Below are 24773 nucleotides of genomic sequence, written 5' to 3'. Positions count from 1 at the left end.
CCCTGATGGAGGGAGGAGGGAATCCATAGGGCACCGATGACGGGAGGGAGATATTCCATAGGAGGTAGGGAGGTGGGATCTCATAGGAAGCTGGATGTACGGAGGAGGGATTCCATGGGACCGTCATCGAGGAGGGAGGAGGGATTCCAAAGGATCCTGATGGAGGAAGGAGGAGGGATTCTTTAGGGCCCTGATGGAAGGAGGAGGAATTCCATAGGATCCTGATGGAGGGAGGAGGAGGGATTCCATTCGATCCTGATGGAAGGAGGTAGGACGGATTCCATAGGGCCCTGATGGAGGAGGGACGTGTGATTCCATAGGGCCCTGATGTAGGAGGGAAGAGGGATTGCATAAGACACTTATGGGGGGAGAAGGGAATCCATACGACCCTGATGGAAAGAGGAGGGATTCCATAGGACCCTATTGGAGGAAGGATGTATTCCATAGGACCCTGATGGAGGGGGGAGGAGGGATTCCATAGGACCCTGATGGATAAAGGAGGAGGGATTCCATCGGACCCTGATGGAGGGGAGAGGAGGGATTCCATAGGACCCTATTGAATGAAGGAGGGATTCCATAGGACCCTGATGGAGTGGGGAGGGGAGATTCCATAGGACCCTGGCTGGAGAGAGGAGGGACTCCATAGGACCCTGATGGAGGGAAGGAGGAGGGATTAAACAGGACCCTGATGCATGGAGGAGGGATTCCATAGGATCCTGATGAAGGAGGGAGGAGTGATTCCATAGGACCCTGATGGAGGGAGGAAGGATTCCATAGGACCCTGATGCAGGGAGGAGGGATTCCATAGGACCCTGATGGAGGTGGGAGAAAGGATTCCATAGGACCGTGATGAAGGAGGAAGGAGGAATTTCATAGAACCCTGATGGATGGAGGAGGGATTCAACAGGACCCTGATGGATGAAGGAGCGATTCCATAGGACCCTGATGGAGGAGGGAAGAGGGATTCCATAGGACCCTGATGGAGGGAGAAGTGATTCCCCAGGACCCTGATGGAGGGAGAAGGGATTCCATCGGGCCCTGATAGAGGACGGAGGGATTCCATCAGACCCAGATGGAGGTGGGAGAAGGGATTCCATAGGACCACGATGGAGGAGGGAGGAGGAATTCCATAGAACCCTGATGGATGAAGGAGGGATTCCTTAGGACCATAGATGGAGGCAGGAGGGGTTCCACAGGACCCTGATGGATGGAGGAGGGATTCCATAGGACCCTGATGGAGGAGGGAGGACTGATTCCATAGGACCCTGATGGAGGAAGGAGGGATTCCATAGGACCCTGATGCAGGGAGGAGGGATTCCATAGGACCCTGGATGGAGGAGGTGGGATGGAGTCCAAAGGACCCAGATGGAGAGACAGAAACAGGATTCCATAGGATACAGTGGAGGGAGGGAGGAGGAATTTGTTAGGATCCTGGACGGAGTGAGGAAGGATTCCATATGACTCTTGATAGATGAGGAAGGAGCGATTCCATGGGACCATGGATGGAGGAAGGAGGAATATCATGGGACCCTGATGGAGGGAGGAGGGATACCACAGGACCCTGGATGGAAGAAGGAGGAATTCCATAGGACCCTGGAGTGAAGGAGTAGGGTTTCTATAGCAACCAATGGATGGAGTGAGGAGGGATTCCATAAGATCCTTTTGGAGGAGAGATGAGGGATTCCATAGGTCCCTGATGGAGGGAGGAGTGATTCCATAGGACCTTGAATGGAGAGGGGAGGAATTCCTTAGGATCCTGCTGGAGGAGGAAGGAGGAATTCCATAGGACCCTGATGGAGGGTGAGGAATTCCAGAGAACCCTGGATGGAGGAGGGAGGAGGAATTTCATAGGAAGCCTGGATGGAGTTGGGAGGAGGGATTCCATACGACAATGATGGAGAAAGGAGGGAATCCATAGGGCACCGATGACGGGAGGGAGATATTCCATAGGAGGTAGGGAGGTGGGATCTCATAGGAAGCTGGATGTACGGAGGAGGGATTCCATGGGACCGTCATCGAGGAGGGAGGAGGGATTCCAAAGGATCCTGATGGAGGAAGGAGGAGGGATTCCATAGGGCCCTGATGGAAGGAGGAGGAATTTCATAGGATCCTGATCGAGGGAGGAGGAGGGATTCCATACGACCCTGATGGAAGGAGGTAGGAGAGATTCCATAGGGCCCTGATGGAGGAGGGACGTGTGATTCCATAGGGCCCTGATGTTGGAGGGAAGAGGGATTGCATAAGACACTTATGGGGGGAGAAGGGAATCCATACGACCCTGATGGAAAGAGGAGGGATTCCATAGGACCCTATTGGAGGAAGGAGGGATTCCATAGGACCCTGATGGGGGGGGGGGAGGAGGGATTCCATAGGACCCTGATGGATGAAGGAGGAGGGATTCCATCGGACCCTGATTGAGGGGAGAGGAGGGATTCCATAGGACCCTATTGAATGAAGGAGGGATTCCATAGGACCCTGATGGAGTGGGGAGGGGAGATTCCATAGGACCCTGGCTGGAGAGAGGAGGGACTCCATAGGACCCTGATGGAGGGAAGGAGGAGGGATTAAACAGGACCCTGATGGATGGAGGAGGGATTCCATAGGATCCTGATGAAGGAGGGAGGAGTGATTCCATAGGACCCTGATGGAGGGAGGAAGGATTCCATAGGACCCTGATGCAGGGAGGAAGGATTCCATAGGATCCTGTTGGAGGTGGGAGAAGGGATTCCATAGGACCGTGATGAAGGAGGAAGGAGGAATCTCATAGAACCCTGATGGATGGAGGAGGGATTCCACAGGACCCTGATGGATGAAGGCGCGATTCCATAGGACCCTGATGGAGGAGGGAAGAGGGATTCCATAGGACCCTGATGGAGGGAGAAGTGATTCCCCAGGACCCTGATGGAGGGAGAAGGGATTCCATCGGGCCCTGATAGAGGAAGGAGGGATTCCATCAGACCCAGATGGAGGTGGGAGAAGGGATTCCATAGGACCACGATGGAGGAGGGAGGAGGAATTCCATTGAACCCTGATGGATGAAGGAGGAATTCCATAGGCCCATAGATGGAGGCAGGAGGGGTTCCACAGGACCCTGATGGATGGAGGAGGGATTCCATAGGACCCTTATGGAGGAGGGAGCACTGATTCCATAGGACCGTGATGGAGGAAGGAGGGATTCCATAGGACCCTGATGCAGGGAGGAGGGATTCCATAGGACCCTGGATGGAGGAGGTGGGATGGAGTCCAAAGGACCCAGATGGAGAGACAGAAAAAGGATTCCATAGGATACAGTGGAGGGAGGGAGGAGGGATTTGTTAGGATCCTGGACGGAGTGAGGAAAGATTCCATAGGACTCTTGATAGATGAGGAAGGAGCGATTCCATGGGACCATGGATGGAGGAAGGAGGAATATCATGGGTCCCTGATGGAGGGAGGAGGGATACCACAGGACCCTGGATAGAAGGAGAAGGAATTCCATTGGACCCTAGATGGAGAGAGGAGGAATTCCATAGGACCCTGGAGTGAAGGAGGAGTGGTTCTATAGGACCCAATGGATGGAGTGAGGAGATATTCCATAAGATCCTGTTGGAGGAGAGATGAGTGATTCCATAGGTCCCTGATGGAGGGAGAAGGGATTCCATCGGTCCCAGATGGATGGCGGAGGGATTCCACAGGACCCTGATGGATGAAGGAGCGATTCCATAGGATCCTGATGGAGGAGGAAAGAGGGGATTCCATAGGACCCTGAATGGAGGGAGGAGGTATAGCACAGGACCCTGATGGAGGGAGGAGGGATTCCATCGGGCCCTGATAGAGGGAGGAGGGATTCCATCGGGCCCAGATGGAGGTGGGAGAAGGGATTCCATAGGACCATGATGGAGGAGGGGAGGAGGAATTCCATAGAACCCTGATGGATGAAGGAGGGATGTCATAGGACCATAGATGGAGGCAGGAGTGGTTCCACAGGACCGTGATGGAGGGAGGAGGGATTCCATAGGACCCTGATGGAGGAGAGAGGAGGGATTCCATAGGACCCTATTGGAGGAAGGAGGGATTCCATAGGACCCTATTGGAGGAAGGAGGGATTCCATAGGACCCTGACCGAGGGAGGAGGGATTCCATAAGTCCCTAATGGAGGGAGGAGGGATTCCATAGGACCTTGGATGGAGAGAGGAGAAATTCCTTAGGATCCTGCTGGAGGAGGAAGGAGGATTTCCATTGGACCCTGATGGAGGGGGAGGAATTCCAGAGAACCCTGGATGGAGGAGGGAGGAGGAATTTTATAGGAAGCCTGGATGGAGTTGGGAGGAGGGATTCCATATGACCCTGATGGAGGGAGGAGGGATTCCATAGGACCTTGGATGGAGGAGGGAGAGGGAGTCCATAGGACCCAGATGGAGCAAGGGAGAAAGTATTCCGTATGATCCAGTTGGAAGGAGGGAGGAGGGATTCGATAAGATCGTGGATGGAGGGAGGAAGGATTCCATAGGACCCTGGATAGAGGAGGAGGGATTCCATAGTATCCTGATGGAGGAGGGAGGATGGATTCCATAGGACTCTTAGGGAAGGAGGAGGGATTCCATAGGACTGTGATGGAGGGAGGAGGGATTCCATACAACCCTGAATGGAGGGAGGAGGGATTCCATAGGACCCTGATGACAAGAGGGAGGTGGGATTCCATAGGACCCTAATCGAGGGAGGAGGAATTCCATAGTACCCTGATGGAGGAAGGAGGAGGATTTCCATAGGAACCTGATGGACGGGGAGGAATTCCAGAGAACCCTGGAAGGAGGAGGGAGGAGGTATTTCATAGGAAGCCTGGATGGAGTTGGGCGGAGGGATTCCATACGATGCTGATGGAGTGAGGAAGGATTTCATAGGACCATAGATGGAGGAAGGAGGGGTTCCACAGGACCCTGATGGAGGGAGGAGGGATTCCAAAGGACCCTGATGGAGGAGAGAGGAGGGATTTCATAGGACCCTATCGGAGGACGGAGGGATTCCATAGGACCCTGATGGAGGCGGTAGGGGGGATTCCATAGGACCCTGATGGAAGAGAGACGAGGGATTCCATAGGATCCTATTGGATGAAGGAGGGATTCCATAGGAACCTGATGGAGGTGGGAGTGGGATTCCATAGGACCCTGATGGAGGTGGGAGAAGGGATTCCATAGGACCTTGATGAAGGAGGAAGGAGGAATTCCATAGAACCCTGATGGATGGAGGAGGGATTCCACAGGACCCTGATGGAGGGAGAAGGGATTCCATCGGGCCCTGAGAGAGGGAGGAGGGATTCCATCGGACTCAGATGGAGGTGGGAGAAGGGATTCCAGAGGACCATGATGGAGGAGGGAGGAGGAATTCCATAGAACCCTGATGGATGAAGGAGGATTTCCATAGGACCATAGATGGAGGTAGGAGGGGTTCCACAGGACCCTGATGGAGCGAGGAAGGATTCCATAGGACCCTGATGGAGGAGAGAGGAGGGATTGCATAGGACCCAGATGGAGGGGGTAGGGGGGATTCCATAGGACCCTGACGGAGGGAGGAGTAATTCCATAGGACCCTATTGAATGAAGGAGGGATTCCTTAGGACCCTGATGGAGGAGAGACGAGGGATTCCATAGGACCCTATTGAATGAAGGAGGGATTCCATAGGGCCCTGATGGAGGGGGGAGGGGGGATTCCATAAGACCCTGATGGATGTGGGAGAAGGGATTCCAAAGGACCGTGATGAAGTAGGAAGGAGGAATTGCATAGAACCCTGATGGATGGAGGAGGGATTCCACAGGATCCCGATGGAGGAGGGAGGAGGGATTCCATAGGAACCTGATGCAGGGAGGAGGGATTCCATAGGACCCTGGATGGAGGAGGTAGGATGGAGTCCAAAGGACCCAGATGGAGAGACAGAAAAAGGATTCCATAGGATACAGTGGAGGGAGGGAGGAGGGATTTGTTAGGATCCTGGACGGAGTGAGGAAGGATTCCATATGACTCTTGATAGATGAGGAAGGAGCGATTCCATGGGACCATGGATGGAGGAAGGAGGAATATCATGGGACCCTGATGGAGGGAGGAGGGATACCACAGGACCCTGGATGGAAGAAGGAGGAATTCCATAGGACCCAGGAGTGAAGGAGTAGGGGTTCTATAGGAACCAATGGATGGAGTGAGGAGGGATTCCATAAGATCCTTTTGGAGGAGAGATGAGGGATTCCATAGGTCCCTGATGGAGGGTGGAGTGATTCCATAGGACCTTGGATGGAGAGAGGAGGAATTCCTTAGGATCCTGCTGGAGGAGGAAGGAGGAATTCCATAGGACCCTGATGGAGGGGGAGGAATTGCAGAGAACCCTGGATGGAGGAGGGAGGAGGAATTTCATAGGAAGCCTGGATGGAGTTGGGAGGAGGGATTCCATACGACCCTGATGGAGGGAGGAGGGAATCCATAGGGCACCGATGACGGGAGGGAGATATTCCATAGGAGGTAGGGAGGTGGGATCTCATAGGAAGCTGGATGTACGGAGGAGGGATTCCATGGGACCGTCATCGAGGAGGGAGGAGGGATTCCAAAGGATCCTGATGGAGGAAGGAGGAGGGATTCCTTCGGGCCCTGATGGAAGGAGGAGGATTTCCATAGGATCCTGATGGAGGGAGGAGGAGGGATTCCATACGATCCTGATGGAAGGAGGTAGGAGGGATTCCATAGGGCCCTGATGGAGGAGCTACGTGTGATTCCATAGGGCCCTGATGTAGGAGGGAAGAGGGATTGCATAAGACACTTATGGGGGGAGAAGGGAATCCATACGACCCTGATGGAAAGAGGAGGGATTCCATAGGACCCTATTGGCGGAAGGAGGGATTCCATAGGACCCTGATGGAGGTGGGAGGAGGGATTCCATAGGACCCTGATGGATCAAGGAGGAGGGATTCCATCGGACCCTGATGGAGGGGAGAGGAGGGATTCCGTAGGACCCTATTGAATGAAGGAGGGATTCCATAGGACCCTGATGGAGTGGGGAGGGGAGATTCCATAGGATCCTGATGAAGGAGGGAGGAGTGATTCCATAGGACCCTGATGGAGGGAGGAAGGATTCCATAGGACCCTGATGAAGGGAGGAGGGATTCCATAGGACCCTGATGGATAAAGGAGGAGGGATTCCATCGGACCCTGATGGAGGGGAGAGGAGGGATTCCATAGGACCCTATTGAATGAAGGAGGGATTCCATAGGACCCTGATGGAGTGGGGAGGGGAGATTCCATAGGACCCTGGCTGGAGAGAGGAGGGACTCCATAGGACCCTGATGGAGGGAAGGAGGAGGGATTAAACAGGACCCTGATGCATGGAGGAGGGATTCCATAGGATCCTGATGAAGGAGGGAGGAGTGATTCCATAGGACCCTGATGGAGGGAGGAAGGATTCCATAGGACCCTGATGCAGGGAGGAGGGATTCCATAGGACCCTGATGGAGGTGGGAGAAAGGATTCCATAGGACCGTGATGAAGGAGGAAGGAGGAATTTCATAGAACCCTGATGGATGGAGGAGGGATTCAACAGGACCCTGATGGATGAAGGAGCGATTCCATAGGACCCTGATGGAGGAGGGAAGAGGGATTCCATAGGACCCTGATGGAGGGAGAAGTGATTCCCCAGGACCCTGATGGAGGGAGAAGGGATTCCATCGGGCCCTGATAGAGGACGGAGGGATTCCATCAGACCCAGATGGAGGTGGGAGAAGGGATTCCATAGGACCACGATGGAGGAGGGAGGAGGAATTCCATAGAACCCTGATGGATGAAGGAGGGATTCCTTAGGACCATAGATGGAGGCAGGAGGGGTTCCACAGGACCCTGATGGATGGAGGAGGGATTCCATAGGACCCTGATGGAGGAGGGAGGACTGATTCCATAGGACCCTGATGGAGGAAGGAGGGATTCCATAGGACCCTGATGCAGGGAGGAGGGATTCCATAGGACCCTGGATGGAGGAGGTGGGATGGAGTCCAAAGGACCCAGATGGAGAGACAGAAACAGGATTCCATAGGATACAGTGGAGGGAGGGAGGAGGAATTTGTTAGGATCCTGGACGGAGTGAGGAAGGATTCCATATGACTCTTGATAGATGAGGAAGGAGCGATTCCATGGGACCATGGATGGAGGAAGGAGGAATATCATGGGACCCTGATGGAGGGAGGAGGGATACCACAGGACCCTGGATGGAAGAAGGAGGAATTCCATAGGACCCTGGAGTGAAGGAGTAGGGTTTCTATAGCAACCAATGGATGGAGTGAGGAGGGATTCCATAAGATCCTTTTGGAGGAGAGATGAGGGATTCCATAGGTCCCTGATGGAGGGAGGAGTGATTCCATAGGACCTTGAATGGAGAGGGGAGGAATTCCTTAGGATCCTGCTGGAGGAGGAAGGAGGAATTCCATAGGACCCTGATGGAGGGTGAGGAATTCCAGAGAACCCTGGATGGAGGAGGGAGGAGGAATTTCATAGGAAGCCTGGATGGAGTTGGGAGGAGGGATTCCATACGACAATGATGGAGAAAGGAGGGAATCCATAGGGCACCGATGACGGGAGGGAGATATTCCATAGGAGGTAGGGAGGTGGGATCTCATAGGAAGCTGGATGTACGGAGGAGGGATTCCATGGGACCGTCATCGAGGAGGGAGGAGGGATTCCAAAGGATCCTGATGGAGGAAGGAGGAGGGATTCCATAGGGCCCTGATGGAAGGAGGAGGAATTTCATAGGATCCTGATCGAGGGAGGAGGAGGGATTCCATACGACCCTGATGGAAGGAGGTAGGAGAGATTCCATAGGGCCCTGATGGAGGAGGGACGTGTGATTCCATAGGGCCCTGATGTTGGAGGGAAGAGGGATTGCATAAGACACTTATGGGGGGAGAAGGGAATCCATACGACCCTGATGGAAAGAGGAGGGATTCCATAGGACCCTATTGGAGGAAGGAGGGATTCCATAGGACCCTGATGGGGGGGGGGAGGAGGGATTCCATAGGACCCTGATGGATGAAGGAGGAGGGATTCCATCGGACCCTGATTGAGGGGAGAGGAGGGATTCCATAGGACCCTATTGAATGAAGGAGGGATTCCATAGGACCCTGATGGAGTGGGGAGGGGAGATTCCATAGGACCCTGGCTGGAGAGAGGACGGACTCCATAGGACCCTGATGGAGGGAAGGAGGAGGGATTAAACAGGACCCTGATGGATGGAGGAGGGATTCCATAGGATCCTGATGAAGGAGGGAGGAGTGATTCCATAGGACCCTGATGGAGGGAGGAAGGATTCCATAGGACCCTGATGCAGGGAGGAAGGATTCCATAGGATCCTGTTGGAGGTGGGAGAAGGGATTCCATAGGACCGTGATGAAGGAGGAAGGAGGAATCTCATAGAACCCTGATGGATGGAGGAGGGATTCCACAGGACCCTGATGGATGAAGGCGCGATTCCATAGGACCCTGATGGAGGAGGGAAGAGGGATTCCATAGGACCCTGATGGAGGGAGAAGTGATTCCCCAGGACCCTGATGGAGGGAGAAGGGATTCCATCGGGCCCTGATAGAGGAAGGAGGGATTCCATCAGACCCAGATGGAGGTGGGAGAAGGGATTCCATAGGACCACGATGGAGGAGGGAGGAGGAATTCCATTGAACCCTGATGGATGAAGGAGGAATTCCATAGGCCCATAGATGGAGGCAGGAGGGGTTCCACAGGACCCTGATGGATGGAGGAGGGATTCCATAGGACCCTTATGGAGGAGGGAGCACTGATTCCATAGGACCGTGATGGAGGAAGGAGGGATTCCATAGGACCCTGATGCAGGGAGGAGGGATTCCATAGGACCCTGGATGGAGGAGGTGGGATGGAGTCCAAAGGACCCAGATGGAGAGACAGAAAAAGGATTCCATAGGATACAGTGGAGGGAGGGAGGAGGGATTTGTTAGGATCCTGGACGGAGTGAGGAAAGATTCCATAGGACTCTTGATAGATGAGGAAGGAGCGATTCCATGGGACCATGGATGGAGGAAGGAGGAATATCATGGGTCCCTGATGGAGGGAGGAGGGATACCACAGGACCCTGGATAGAAGGAGAAGGAATTCCATTGGACCCTAGATGGAGAGAGGAGGAATTCCATAGGACCCTGGAGTGAAGGAGGAGTGGTTCTATAGGACCCAATGGATGGAGTGAGGAGATATTCCATAAGATCCTGTTGGAGGAGAGATGAGTGATTCCATAGGTCCCTGATGGAGGGAGAAGGGATTCCATCGGTCCCAGATGGATGGCGGAGGGATTCCACAGGACCCTGATGGATGAAGGAGCGATTCCATAGGATCCTGATGGAGGAGGAAAGAGGGGATTCCATAGGACCCTGAATGGAGGGAGGAGGTATAGCACAGGACCCTGATGGAGGGAGGAGGGATTCCATCGGGCCCTGATAGAGGGAGGAGGGATTCCATCGGGCCCAGATGGAGGTGGGAGAAGGGATTCCATAGGACCATGATGGAGGAGGGGAGGAGGAATTCCATAGAACCCTGATGGATGAAGGAGGGATGTCATAGGACCATAGATGGAGGCAGGAGTGGTTCCACAGGACCGTGATGGAGGGAGGAGGGATTCCATAGGACCCTGATGGAGGAGAGAGGAGGGATTCCATAGGACCCTATTGGAGGAAGGAGGGATTCCATAGGACCCTATTGGAGGAAGGAGGGATTCCATAGGACCCTGACCGAGGGAGGAGGGATTCCATAAGTCCCTAATGGAGGGAGGAGGGATTCCATAGGACCTTGGATGGAGAGAGGAGAAATTCCTTAGGATCCTGCTGGAGGAGGAAGGAGGATTTCCATTGGACCCTGATGGAGGGGGAGGAATTCCAGAGAACCCTGGATGGAGGAGGGAGGAGGAATTTTATAGGAAGCCTGGATGGAGTTGGGAGGAGGGATTCCATATGACCCTGATGGAGGGAGGAGGGATTCCATAGGACCTTGGATGGAGGAGGGAGAGGGAGTCCATAGGACCCAGATGGAGCAAGGGAGAAAGTATTCCGTATGATCCAGTTGGAAGGAGGGAGGAGGGATTCGATAAGATCGTGGATGGAGGGAGGAAGGATTCCATAGGACCCTGGATAGAGGAGGAGGGATTCCATAGTATCCTGATGGAGGAGGGAGGATGGATTCCATAGGACTCTTAGGGAAGGAGGAGGGATTCCATAGGACTGTGATGGAGGGAGGAGGGATTCCATACAACCCTGAATGGAGGGAGGAGGGATTCCATAGGACCCTGATGACAAGAGGGAGGTGGGATTCCATAGGACCCTAATCGAGGGAGGAGGAATTCCATAGTACCCTGATGGAGGAAGGAGGAGGATTTCCATAGGAACCTGATGGACGGGGAGGAATTCCAGAGAACCCTGGAAGGAGGAGGGAGGAGGTATTTCATAGGAAGCCTGGATGGAGTTGGGCGGAGGGATTCCATACGATGCTGATGGAGTGAGGAAGGATTTCATAGGACCATAGATGGAGGAAGGAGGGGTTCCACAGGACCCTGATGGAGGGAGGAGGGATTCCAAAGGACCCTGATGGAGGAGAGAGGAGGGATTTCATAGGACCCTATCGGAGGACGGAGGGATTCCATAGGACCCTGATGGAGGCGGTAGGGGGGATTCCATAGGACCCTGATGGAAGAGAGACGAGGGATTCCATAGGATCCTATTGGATGAAGGAGGGATTCCATAGGAACCTGATGGAGGTGGGAGTGGGATTCCATAGGACCCTGATGGAGGTGGGAGAAGGGATTCCATAGGACCTTGATGAAGGAGGAAGGAGGAATTCCATAGAACCCTGATGGATGGAGGAGGGATTCCACAGGACCCTGATGGAGGGAGAAGGGATTCCATCGGGCCCTGAGAGAGGGAGGAGGGATTCCATCGGACTCAGATGGAGGTGGGAGAAGGGATTCCAGAGGACCATGATGGAGGAGGGAGGAGGAATTCCATAGAACCCTGATGGATGAAGGAGGATTTCCATAGGACCATAGATGGAGGTAGGAGGGGTTCCACAGGACCCTGATGGAGCGAGGAAGGATTCCATAGGACCCTGATGGAGGAGAGAGGAGGGATTGCATAGGACCCAGATGGAGGGGGTAGGGGGGATTCCATAGGACCCTGACGGAGGGAGGAGTAATTCCATAGGACCCTATTGAATGAAGGAGGGATTCCTTAGGACCCTGATGGAGGAGAGACGAGGGATTCCATAGGACCCTATTGAATGAAGGAGGGATTCCATAGGGCCCTGATGGAGGGGGGAGGGGGGATTCCATAAGACCCTGATGGATGTGGGAGAAGGGATTCCAAAGGACCGTGATGAAGTAGGAAGGAGGAATTGCATAGAACCCTGATGGATGGAGGAGGGATTCCACAGGATCCCGATGGAGGAGGGAGGAGGGATTCCATAGGAACCTGATGCAGGGAGGAGGGATTCCATAGGACCCTGGATGGAGGAGGTAGGATGGAGTCCAAAGGACCCAGATGGAGAGACAGAAAAAGGATTCCATAGGATACAGTGGAGGGAGGGAGGAGGGATTTGTTAGGATCCTGGACGGAGTGAGGAAGGATTCCATATGACTCTTGATAGATGAGGAAGGAGCGATTCCATGGGACCATGGATGGAGGAAGGAGGAATATCATGGGACCCTGATGGAGGGAGGAGGGATACCACAGGACCCTGGATGGAAGAAGGAGGAATTCCATAGGACCCAGGAGTGAAGGAGTAGGGGTTCTATAGGAACCAATGGATGGAGTGAGGAGGGATTCCATAAGATCCTTTTGGAGGAGAGATGAGGGATTCCATAGGTCCCTGATGGAGGGTGGAGTGATTCCATAGGACCTTGGATGGAGAGAGGAGGAATTCCTTAGGATCCTGCTGGAGGAGGAAGGAGGAATTCCATAGGACCCTGATGGAGGGGGAGGAATTGCAGAGAACCCTGGATGGAGGAGGGAGGAGGAATTTCATAGGAAGCCTGGATGGAGTTGGGAGGAGGGATTCCATACGACCCTGATGGAGGGAGGAGGGAATCCATAGGGCACCGATGACGGGAGGGAGATATTCCATAGGAGGTAGGGAGGTGGGATCTCATAGGAAGCTGGATGTACGGAGGAGGGATTCCATGGGACCGTCATCGAGGAGGGAGGAGGGATTCCAAAGGATCCTGATGGAGGAAGGAGGAGGGATTCCTTCGGGCCCTGATGGAAGGAGGAGGATTTCCATAGGATCCTGATGGAGGGAGGAGGAGGGATTCCATACGATCCTGATGGAAGGAGGTAGGAGGGATTCCATAGGGCCCTGATGGAGGAGCTACGTGTGATTCCATAGGGCCCTGATGTAGGAGGGAAGAGGGATTGCATAAGACACTTATGGGGGGAGAAGGGAATCCATACGACCCTGATGGAAAGAGGAGGGATTCCATAGGACCCTATTGGCGGAAGGAGGGATTCCATAGGACCCTGATGGAGGTGGGAGGAGGGATTCCATAGGACCCTGATGGATCAAGGAGGAGGGATTCCATCGGACCCTGATGGAGGGGAGAGGAGGGATTCCGTAGGACCCTATTGAATGAAGGAGGGATTCCATAGGACCCTGATGGAGTGGGGAGGGGAGATTCCATAGGATCCTGATGAAGGAGGGAGGAGTGATTCCATAGGACCCTGATGGAGGGAGGAAGGATTCCATAGGACCCTGATGAAGGGAGGAGGGATTCCATAGGACCCTGATGGAGGTGGGAGAAGGGATTCCATAGGACCTTGATGAAGGAGGAAGGAGGAATTCCATAGAACCCTGATGGATGGAGGAGGGATTCCACAGGACCCTGATGGATGAAGGAGCGATTCCATAGGACCCTGATGGAGGAGGGAAGAGGGATTCCATAGGACACTGAATGAAGGGAGGAGGTATTCCACAGGACCCTGATGGAGGGAGGAGGGATTCCATCGGGCCCTGATAGAGGGAGAAGGGATTCCATCTGACCCAGATGGAGGTGGGTGGAGGGATTCCATAGGACCCTGATGGAGGAGAGAGGAGGGATTCCATAGGACCCTATTGGAGGAAGGAGGGATTCCATAGGACCCTATTGGAGGAAGGAGGGATTCCATAGGACCCTGATGGAGGGAGGAGGGATTCCATAAGTCCCTGATGAGGGAGGAGGGATTCGATAGGACCTTGGATGGAGAGAGGAGAAATTCCTTAGGATCCTGCTGGAGGAGGAAGGAGGATTTCCATAGGACCCTGATGGAGGGGGAGGAATTCCAGAGAACCCTGGATGGAGGAGGGAGGAGGAATTTTATAGGTAGCCTGGATGGAGTTGGGCGGAGAGATTCCATACGACCCTGATGGAGGGAGGAGGGATTCCATAGGACCTTGGATGGAGGAGGGAGAGGGAGTACATAGGACCCAGATGAAGCAAGGGAGAAAGTATTCCGTATGATCCATTTGGAAGGAGGGAGGATGTATTCGATAAGATCCTGGATGGAGGGAGGAAGGATTCCATAGGACCCTGGATAGAGGAGAAGGGATTCCATAGTATCCTGATGGAGGAGGGAGGAGGGATTCCATAGGACCCTGAAGCAGGGAGGAGGGATTCCATAGGACCCTGGATGGAGGAGGTAGGATGGAGTCCAAAGGACCCAGATGGAGAGACAGAAACAGGATTCCATAGGATACAGTGGAGGGAGGAAGGAGGGATTTGTTAGGATCCTGGACGGAGTGAGGAAGGATTCCATATGACTCTTGATAGATGAGGAAGGAGCGATTTCATGGGACCATGGATGGAGGAAGGAGGAATATCATGGGACCCTGATGGAGGGAGGAGGGATACCACAGGACCCTGTATGGAAGAAGGAGGAATTCCATAGGACCCTGGAGTGAAGGAGTAGGGGTTCTATAGGAACCAATGGATGGAGTGAGGAGGGATTCCATAAGATCCTTTTGGAGGAGAGATGAGGGATTCCATAGGTCCCTGATGGAGGGAGGAGTGATTCCATAGGACCTTGGATGGAGAGAGGAGGAATTCCTTAGGATCCTGCTGGAGGAGGAAGGAGGAATTCCATAGGACCCTGATGGAGGGGGAGGAATTCCAGAGAACCCTGGATGGAGGAGGAAGGAGGAATTTCATAGGAAGCCTGGATGGAGTTGGGAGGAGGGATTCCATACGACCCTGATGGAGGGAGGAGGGAATCCATAGGGCACCGATGACGGGAGGGAGATATTCCATAGGAGGTAGGGAGGTGGGATCTCATAGGAAGCTGGATGTACGGAGGAGGGATTCCATGGGACCGTCATCGAGGAGGGAGGAGGGATTCCAAAGGATCCTGATGGAGGAAGGAGGAGGGATTCTTTAGGGCCCTGATGGAAGGAGGAGGAATTCCATAGGATCCTGATGGAGGGAGGAGGAGGGATTCCATACGATCCTGATGGAAGGAGGTAGGACGGATTCCATAGGGCCCTGATGGAGGAGGGACGTGTGATTCCATAGGGCCCTGATGTAGGAGGGAAGAGGGATTGCATAAGACACTTATGGGGGGAGAAGGGAATCCATACGACCCTGATGGAAAGAGGAGGGATTCCATAGGACCCTATTGGAGGAAGGATGTATTCCATAGGACCCTGATGGAGGGGGGAGGAGGGATTCCATAGGACCCTGATGGATAAAGGAGGAGGGATTCCATCGGACCCTGATGGAGGGGAGAGGAGGGATTCCATAGGACCCTATTGAATGAAGGAGGGATTCCATAGGACCCTGATGGAGTGGGGAGGGGAGATTCCATAGGACCCTGGCTGGAGAGAGGAGGGACTCCATAGGACCCTGATGGAGGGAAGGAGGAGGGATTAAACAGGACCCTGATGCATGGAGGAGGGATTCCATAGGATCCTGATGAAGGAGGGAGGAGTGATTCCATAGGACCCTGATGGAGGGAGGAAGGATTCCATAGGACCCTGATGCAGGGAGGAGGGATTCCATAGGACCCTGATGGAGGTGGGAGAAAGGATTCCATAGGACCGTGATGAAGGAGGAAGGAGGAATTTCATAGAACCCTGATGGATGGAGGAGGGATTCAACAGGACCCTGATGGATGAAGGAGCGATTCCATAGGACCCTGATGGAGGAGGGAAGAGGGATTCCATAGGACCCTGATGGAGGGAGAAGTGATTCCCCAGGAACCTGATGGAGGGAGAAGGGATTCCATCGGGCCCTGATAGAGGACGGAGGGATTCCATCAGACCCAGATGGAGGTGGGAGAAGGGATTCCATAGGACCACGATGGAGGAGGGAGGAGGAATTCCATAGAACCCTGATGGATGAAGGAGGGATTCCTTAGGACCATAGATGGAGGCAGGAGGGGTTCCACAGGACCCTGATGGATGGAGGAGGGATTCCATAGGACCCTGATGGAGGAGGGAGGACTGATTCCATAGGACCCTGATGGAGGAAGGAGGGATTCCATAGGACCCTGATGCAGGGAGGAGGGATTCCATAGGACCCTGGATGGAGGAGGTGGGATGGAGTCCAAAGGACCCAGATGGAGAGACAGAAACAGGATTCCATAGGATACAGTGGAGGGAGGGAGGAGGAATTTGTTAGGATCCTGGACGGAGTGAGGAAGGATTCCATATGACTCTTGATAGATGAGGAAGGAGCGATTCCATGGGACCATGGATGGAGGAAGGAGGAATATCATGGGACCCTGATGGAGGGAGGAGGGATACCACAGGACCCTGGATGGAAGAAGGAGGAATTCCATAGGACCCTGGAGTGAAGGAGTAGGGGTTCTATAGCAACCAATGGATGGAGTGAGGAGGGATTCCATAAGATCATTTTGGAGGAGAGATGAGGGATTCCATAGGTCCCTGATGGAGGGAGGAGTGATTCCATAGGACCTTGAATGGAGAGGGGAGGAATTCCTTAGGATCCTGCTGGAGGAGGAAGGAGGAATTCCATAGGACCCTGATGGAGGGTGAGGAATTCCAGAGAACCCTGGATGGAGGAGGGAGGAGGAATTTCATAGGAAGCCTGGATGGAGTTGGGAGGAGGGATTCCATACGACAATGATGGAGAAAGGAGGGAATCCATAGGGCACCGATGACGGGAGGGAGATATTCCATAGGAGGTAGGGAGGTGGGATCTCATAGGAAGCTGGATGTACGGAGGAGGGATTCCATGGGACCGTCATCGAGGAGGGAGGAGGGATTCCAAAGGATCCTGATGGAGGAAGGAGGAGGGATTCCATAGGGCCCTGATGGAAGGAGGAGGAATTTCATAGGATCCTGATCGAGGGAGGAGGAGGGATTCCATACGACCCTGATGGAAGGAGGTAGGAGAGATTCCATAGGGCCCTGATGGAGGAGGGACGTGTGATTCCATAGGGCCCTGATGTTGGAGGGAAGAGGGATTGCATAAGACACTTATGGGGGGAGAAGGGAATCCATACGACCCTGATGGAAAGAGGAGGGATTCCATAGGACCCTATTGGAGGAAGGAGGGATTCCATAGGACCCTGATGGGGGGGGGAGGAGGGATTCCATAGGACCCTGATGGATGAAGGAGGAGGGATTCCATCGGACCCTGATTGAGGGGAGAGGAGGGATTCCATAGGACCCTATTGAATGAAGGAGGGATTCCATAGGACCCTGATGGAGTGGGGAGGGGAGATTCCATAGGACCCTGACTGGAGAGAGGAGGGACTCCATAGGACCCTGATGGAGGGAAGGAGGAGGGATTAAACAGGACCCTGATGGATGGAGGAGGGATTCCATAGGATCCTGATGAAGGAGGGAGGAGTGATTCCATAGGACCCTGATGGAGGGAGGAAGGATTCCATAGGACCCTGATGCAGGGAGGAAGGATTCCATAGGATCCTGTTGGAGGTGGGAGAAGGGATTCCATAGGACCGTGATGAAGGAGGAAGGAGGAATCTCATAGAACCCTGATGGATGGAGGAGGGATTCCACAGGACCCTGATGGATGAAGGCGCGATTCCATAGGACCCTGATGGAGGAGGGAAGAGGGATTCCATAGGACCCTGATGGAGGGAGAAGTGATTCCCCAGGACCCTGATGGAGGGAGAAGGGATTCCATCGGGCCCTGATAGAGGAAGGAGGGATTCCATCAGACCCAGATGGAGGTGGGAGAAGGGATTCCATAGGACCACGATGGAGGAGGGAGGAGGAATTCCATTGAACCCTGATGGATGAAGGAGGAATTCCATAGGCCCATAGATGGAGGCAGGAGGGGTTCCACAGGACCCTGATGGATGGAGGAGGGATTCCATAGGACCCTTATGGAGGAGGGAGCACTGATTCCATAGGACCGTGATGGAGGAAGGAGGGATTCCATAGGACCCTGATGCAGGGAGGAGGGATTCCATAGGACCCTGGATGGAGGAGGTGGGATGGAGTCCAAAGGACCCAGATGGAGAGACAGAAAAAGGATTCCATAGGATACAGTGGAGGGAGGGAGGAGGGATTTGTTAGGATCCTGGACGGAGTGAGGAAAGATTCCATAGGACTCTTGATAGATGAGGAAGGAGCGATTCCATGGGACCATGGATGGAGGAAGGAGGAATATCATGGGTCCCTGATGGAGGGAGGAGGGATACCACAGGACCCTGGATAGAAGGAGAAGGAATTCCATTGGACCCTAGATGGAGAGAGGAGGAATTCCATAGGACCCTGGAGTGAAGGAGGAGTGGTTCTATAGGACCCAATGGATGGAGTGAGGAGATATTCCATAAGATCCTGTTGGAGGAGAGATGAGTGATTCCATAGGTCCCTGATGGAGGGAGAAGGGATTCCATCGGTCCCAGATGGATGGCGGAGGGATTCCACAGGACCCTGATGGATGAAGGAGCGATTCCATAGGATCCTGATGGAGGAGGAAAGAGGGGATTCCATAGGACCCTGAATGGAGGGAGGAGGTATAGCACAGGACCCTGATGGAGGGAGGAGGGATTCCATCGGGCCCTGATAGAGGGAGGAGGGATTCCATCGGGCCCAGATGGAGGTGGGAGAAGGGATTCCATAGGACCATGATGGAGGAGGGGAGGAGGAATTCCATAGAACCCTGATGGATGAAGGAGGGATGTCATAGGACCATAGATGGAGGCAGGAGTGGTTCCACAGGACCGTGATGGAGGGAGGAGGGATTCCATAGGACCCTGATGGAGGAGAGAGGAGGGATTCCATAGGACCCTATTGGAGGAAGGAGGGATTCCATAGGACCCTATTGGAGGAAGGAGGGATTCCATAGGACCCTGACCGAGGGAGGAGGGATTCCATAAGTCCCTAATGGAGGGAGGAGGGATTCCATAGGACCTTGGATGGAGAGAGGAGAAATTCCTTAGGATCCTGCTGGAGGAGGAAGGAGGATTTCCATTGGACCCTGATGGAGGGGGAGGAATTCCAGAGAACCCTGGATGGAGGAGGGAGGAGGAATTTTATAGGAAGCCTGGATGGAGTTGGGAGGAGGGATTCCATACTACCCTGATGGAGGGAGGAGGGATTCCATAGGACCTTGGATGGAGGAGGGAGAGGGAGTCCATAGGACCCAGATGGAGCAAGGGAGAAAGTATTCCGTATGATCCAGTTGGAAGGAGGGAGGAGGGATTCGATAAGATCGTGGATGGAGGGAGGAAGGATTCCATAGGACCCTGGATAGAGGAGGAGGGATTCCATAGTATCCTGATGGAGGAGGGAGGATGGATTCCATAGGACTCTTAGGGAAGGAGGAGGGATTCCATAGGACTGTGATGGAGGGAGGAGGGATTCCATACAACCCTGAATGGAGGGAGGAGGGATTCCATAGGACCCTGATGACAAGAGGGAGGTGGGATTCCATAGGACCCTAATCGAGGGAGGAGGAATTCCATAGTACCCTGATGGAGGAAGGAGGAGGATTTCCATAGGAACCTGATGGACGGGGAGGAATTCCAGAGAACCCTGGAAGGAGGAGGGAGGAGGTATTTCATAGGAAGCCTGGATGGAGTTGGGCGGAGGGATTCCATACGATGCTGATGGAGTGAGGAAGGATTTCATAGGACCATAGATGGAGGAAGGAGGGGTTCCACAGGACCCTGATGGAGGGAGGAGGGATTCCAAAGGACCCTGATGGAGGAGAGAGGAGGGATTTCATAGGACCCTATCGGAGGACGGAGGGATTCCATAGGACCCTGATGGAGGCGGTAGGGGGGATTCCATAGGACCCTGATGGAAGAGAGACGAGGGATTCCATAGGATCCTATTGGATGAAGGAGGGATTCCATAGGAACCTGATGGAGGTGGGAGTGGGATTCCATAGGACCCTGATGGAGGTGGGAGAAGGGATTCCATAGGACCTTGATGAAGGAGGAAGGAGGAATTCCATAGAACCCTGATGGATGGAGGAGGGATTCCACAGGACCCTGATGGAGGGAGAAGGGATTCCATCGGGCCCTGAGAGAGGGAGGAGGGATTCCATCGGACTCAGATGGAGGTGGGAGAAGGGATTCCAGAGGACCATGATGGAGGAGGGAGGAGGAATTCCATAGAACCCTGATGGATGAAGGAGGGATTCCATAGGACCATAGATGGAGGTAGGAGGGGTTCCACAGGACCCTGATGGAGCGAGGAAGGATTCCATAGGACCCTGATGGAGGAGAGAGGAGGGATTGCATAGGACCCAGATGGAGGGGGTAGGGGGGATTCCATAGGACCCTGACGGAGGGAGGAGTAATTCCATAGGACCCTATTGAATGAAGGAGGGATTCCTTAGGACCCTGATGGAGGAGAGACGAGGGATTCCATAGGACCCTATTGAATGAAGGAGGGATTCCATAGGGCCCTGATGGAGGGGGGAGGGGGGATTCCATAAGACCCTGATGGATGTGGGAGAAGGGATTCCAAAGGACCGTGATGAAGGAGGAAGGAGGAATTGCATAGAACCCTGATGGATGGAGGAGGGATTCCACAGGATCCCGATGGAGGAGGGAGGAGGGATTCCATAGGAACCTGATGCAGGGAGGAGGGATTCCATAGGACCCTGGATGGAGGAGCTAGGATGGAGTCCAAAGGACCCAGATGGAGAGACAGAAAAAGGATTCCATAAAATACAGTGGAGGGAGGGAGGAGGGATTTGTTAGGATCCTGGACGGAGTGAGGAAGGATTCCATATGACTCTTGATAGATGAGGAAGGAGCGATTTCATGGGACCATGGATGGAGGAAGGAGGAATATCATTGGACCCAGATGGAGGGAGGAGGGATACCACAGGACCCTGGATGGAAGAAGGAGGAATTCCATAGGACCCTGGAGTGAAGGAGTAGGGGTTCTATAGCAACCAATGGATGGAGTGAGGAGGGATTCCATAAGATCCTTTTGGAGGAGAGATGAGGGATTCCATAGGTCCCTGATGGAGTGTGGAGTGATTCCATAGGACCTTGAATGGAGAGAGGAGGAATTCCTTAGGATCCTGCTGGAGGAGGAAGGAGGAATTCCATAGGACCCTGATGGAGGGGGAGGAATTCCAGAGAACCCTGGATGGAGGAGGGAGGAGGAATTTCATAGGAAGCCTGGATGGAGTTGGGAGGAGGGATTCCATACGACCCTGATGGAGGGAGGAGGGAATCCATAGTGCACCGATGACGGGAGGGAGATATTCCATAGGAGGTTGGGAGGTGGGATCTCATAGGAAGCTGGATGTACGGAGGAGGGATTCCATGGGACCATCATCGAGGAGGGAGGAGGGATTCCAAAGGATCCTGATGGAGGAAGGAGGAGGGATTCCTTCGGGCCCTGATGGAAGGAGGAAGAATTCCATAGGATCCTGATGGAGGGAGGAGGAGGGATTCCATACGATCCTGATGGAAGGAGGTAGGAGGGATTCCATAGGGCCCTGATGGAGGAGCTACGTGTGATTCCATAGGGCCCTGATGTAGGAGGGAAGAGGGATTGCATAAGACACTTATGGGGGGAGAAGGGAATCCATACGACCCTGATGGAAAGAGGAGGGATTCCATAGGACCCTATTGGAGGAAGGAGGGATTCCATAGGACCCTGATGGAGGGGGGAGGAGGGATTCCATAGGACCCTGATGGATGAAAGAGGAGGGATTCCATAGGACCCTGATGGAGGGGAGAGGAGGGATTCCATAGGACCCTATTGAATGAAGGAGGGATTCCATAGGACCCTGATGGAGTGGGGAGGGGAGATTCCATAGGATCTTGATGAAGGAGAGAGGAGTGATTCCATAGGACCCTGATGGGGGGAGGAAGGATTCCATAGGACCCTGATGCAGGGAGGAGGGATTCCATAGGACCCTGATGGAGGTGGGAGAAGGGATTCCATAGGACCTTGATGAAGGAGGAAGGAGGAATTCCATAGAACCCTGATGGATGGAGGAGGGATTCCACAGGACCCTGATGGATGAAGGAGCGATTCCATAGTACCCTGATGGAGGAGGGAAGAGGGATTCCATAGGACAATGAATGAAGGGAGGAGGTATTCCACAGGACCCTGATGGAGGGAGGAGGGATTCCATTGGGCCCTGATAGAGGGAGAAGGGATTCCATCGGACCCAGATGGAGGTGGGAGAAGGGATTCCATAGGACCATGATGGAGGAGGGAGGAGGAATTCCATAGAACCCTGATGGATGAAGGAATGGATTTCATAGGACCATAGATGGAGGCAGGAGGGGTTCCACAGGACCCTGATGGAGGGAGGAGGGATTCCATAGGACCCTGATGGAGGAGAGAGGAGGGATTCCATAGGACCCTATTGGAGGAAGGAGGGATTCCATAGGACCCTATTGGAGGAAGGAGGGATTCCATAGGACCCTGATGGAGGGAGGAGGGATTCCATAAGTCCCTGATGAGGGAGGAGGGATTCGATAGGACCTTGGATGGAGAGAGGAGAAATTCCTTAGGATCCTGCTGGAGGAGGAAGGAGGATTTCCATAGGACCCTGATGGAGGGGGAGGAATTCCAGAGAACCCTGGATGGAGGAGGGAGGAGGAATTTTATAGGAAGCCTGGATGGAGTTGGGCGGAGGGATTCCATACGACCCTGATGGAGGGATGAGGGATTCCATAGGACCTTGGATGGAGGAGGGAGAGGGAGTCCATAGGAACCAGATGGAGCAAGGGAGAAAGTATTCCGTATGATCCAGTTGGAAGGAGGGAGGAGGGATTCGATAAGATCGTGGATGGAGGGAGGAAGGATTCCATAGGACCCTGGATAGAGGAGAAGGGATTCCATAGTATCCTGATGGAGGAGTGAGGAGGGATTCCATAGGACCCTGAAGCAGGGAGGAGGGATTCCATAGGACCCTGGATGGAGGAGGTAGGATGGAGTACAAAGGACCCAGATGGAGAGACAGAAAAAGGATTCCATAGGATACAGTGGAGGGAGGAAGGAGGGATTTGTTAGGATCCTGGACGGAGTGAGGAAGGATTCCATATGACTCTTGATAGATGAGGAAGGAGCGATTCCATGCGACCATGGATGGAGGAAGGAGGAATATCATGGGACCCTGATGGAGGGAGGAGGGATACCACAGGACCCTGGATGGAAGAAGGAGGAATTCCATAGGACCCTGGAGTGAAGGAGTAGGGGTTATATAGGAACCAATGGATGGAGTGAGGAGGGATTCCATAAGATCCTTTTGGAGGAGACATGAGGGATTCCATAGGTCCCTGATGGAGGGAGGAGTGATTCCATAGGACCTTGGATGGAGAGAGGAGGAATTCCTTAGGATCCTGCTGGAGGAGGAAGGAGGATTTCCATAGGACCCTGATGGAGGGGGAGGAATTCCAGAGATCCCTGGATGGAGGAAGGAGGAGGAATTTCATAGGAAACCTGGATGGAGTTGGGAGGAGGGATTCCATACGACCCTGACGGAGGGAGGAGGGAATCCATAGGGCACCGATGACGGGAGGGAGATATTCCATAGGAGGTAGGGAGGTGGGATCTCATAGGAAGCTGGATGTACGGAGGAGGGATTCCATGGGACCGTCATCTAGGAGGGAGGAGGGATTCCAAAGGATCCTGATGGAGGAAGGAGGAGGGATTCCTTAGGGCCCTGATGGAAGGAGGAGGAATTCCATAGGATCCTGATGGAGGGAGGAGGAGGGATTCCATACGATCCTGATGGAAGGAGGTAGGACGGATTCCATAGGGCTCTGATGGAGGAGGGACGTGTGATTCCATAGGGCCCTGATGTAGGAGGGAAGAGGGATTGCATAAGACACTTATGGGGGGAGATGGGAATCCATACGATCCTGATGGAGAGAGGAGGGATTCCATAGGACCCTATTGGAGGAAGGAGGGATTCCATAGGACCCTGATGGAGGGGGGAGGAGGGATTCCATAGGACCCTGATGGATGAAGGAGGAGGGATTCCATCGGACCGTGATGGAGGGGAGAGGAGGGATTCCATAGGACCCTATTGAATGAAGGAGGGATTCCATAGGACCCTGATGGAGTGGGGAGGGGAGATTCCATAGGATCCTGGCTGGAGAGAGGAGGGACTCCATAGGTCCCTGATCGAGGGAAGGAGGAGGGATTAAACAGGACCCTGATGCATGGAGGAGGGATTCCATAGGATCCTGATGAAGGAGGGAGGAGTGATTCCATAGGACCCTGATGGAGGGAGGAAGGATTCCATAGGACCCTGATGCAGGGAGGAGGGATTCCATAGGACCCTGAGGGAGGTGGGATAAGGGATTCCATAG

The sequence above is a fragment of the Myotis nattereri genome, assembly GCF_964212035.1.
Source record: "Myotis nattereri genome assembly, chromosome: X".
NCBI classification, from domain to species: domain Eukaryota; kingdom Metazoa; phylum Chordata; class Mammalia; order Chiroptera; family Vespertilionidae; genus Myotis; species Myotis nattereri.
This window is presented reverse-complemented; position numbering follows the sequence as displayed.